Here is a 1,611-nt window from a genome sequence, read left to right as displayed (position 1 = left end):
TGGCTTTCTATGCATGCATCTTTATCACTCGGCTGTGTGAATCAAATTGCATCTTAATATTTTTATTCATCAACGTCATACGTAACATATTCAGAGCAGAAATACCGTATTTACTTCAAAACGAATATTTTATTTCTTATTTCTTTAAACAAAAAGATTGCATACACATAAACATGAGAAACTGTAATAAAATAAACTTTAGGCAATAAACTTCCGTGTAAACAGGTGTAGAAAGCTGTATGCACATATACAATTATAAAACATAAATAACCAGTTATAAAAGTATCACATAACTTATGCAACGTGAAAGCGCTTTGAGAGACACGGCTCTGCCTGTATGTTCAGAGTTCTATTACAGCTTTATAAGTACAATCTAGGCAGAAAAAACGCTTAAAAACTTTACCAGTGCAGTTGCCACAGACTGCCTTTACGCAATGGGCGCAGACATCAAAAGTCCTGCTTTTATTGCATTTAGCAACTTGGCATTGTCTTTTATTCCGTGTGCCAGTGGCCACAGCCTGTCTGAAGGTTGCGGGGCATTTGCCAGCCTGATTTCTTGTGTCTTAACGAAATGTTTCTGTCGTAGCTCCAGAGCTAGCTGTAAAATCAAGTCCCTCCTTGTTATTGGCTTGCCCATGCACTCCTTGTACAAAACCAAAGCGTGGGTGGTTGCATGGTCCAAATCATTATAAAAAAAAAGAGCCACAGGCCACCATTGACAGAACACAGCCGTGCCATTTGGTCCAGAATATCCACACCGTACTTCGTAGCGTTGTAAAATGCAACTGTCTCTGGCTTTCGTTTAGCATCCTTCCCGATGGTCAATCATCTGTGCAAAGAGCTCAGAACACTATTCTTTTGCACCTTCACGCTCAGTTTGGCACTGTAGGTCTGCCTGAGAAATTTAGTGTAAATACGAATAATATATATGTTGTGTAGAATGACTTTCATCAGTGTTTCAAGCCCTCAACAGGATTACAATATATTATTTCACAACGAATTTGATTTAATTACAAAGCCCAGACTAAGTTGTAGGTTATATTGTATTGATTTCAATATGCCACATAAACTGCGTATCTGGCGTTTGAAGAAGCAAGTGCTTATAACTTATTGATGTTTACAATTCTGCAGCTGAAGCACAGTGTGGATAGTTAATTAAAATATTTAGCAACACTTAAGAACGGACATGCACGAGATATTCACATCCGCGGAGAAATTTAAATTGGAATTGCAAAAGCCCTTCAAAAAACGGCTATGGCAGGGCTAGTGCTAACAGCGCTTCATCAACACAAGGGCCAGTGGCGCAATGGATAACGCGTCTGACTACGGATCAGAAGATTGTAGGTTCGACTCCTACCTGGCTCGTGGCTTTCCTGCCTGCATTTTTTCCCTCGACTACTTGAATGAAATTACAACTTAATATTTGTATTCATGACCGTCATACTTAACATATTCAGAGCAGAAACACCGTATTTACTCAAAAATGAGTCTTTTTTCTTATTTGTTTTAAAAAAGAGCACATATCATAAATATGAGAAAATGTAAAAAAATAAACTTTAGGCAATAAACTTCCGTGTAAACATGTGAAGTAAGCTGTATGGACATATAAAT

At 37.9% G+C, this 1,611-nt stretch overlaps 1 non-coding gene across 1 annotated transcript; it reads left to right on the top strand.

Moving 5' to 3' along the window:
• The first annotated feature begins 1,292 nt into the window (after positions 1 to 1,292).
• trnar-acg lies at positions 1,293 to 1,365 on the top strand. Its single transcript has one exon. It is a non-coding gene; the product is annotated as a tRNA-Arg (tRNA).
• Positions 1,366 to 1,611: the final 246 nt, after the last annotated feature.

This window comes from Polyodon spathula, chromosome 47 (assembly GCF_017654505.1).
Source record: "Polyodon spathula isolate WHYD16114869_AA chromosome 47, ASM1765450v1, whole genome shotgun sequence".
In the NCBI taxonomy this organism is placed as follows: Eukaryota; Metazoa; Chordata; class Actinopteri; order Acipenseriformes; family Polyodontidae; genus Polyodon; species Polyodon spathula.
The sequence above is the reverse complement of the archived record's forward strand: the minus strand, read 5'-3'. Positions and strand labels throughout refer to the sequence as shown.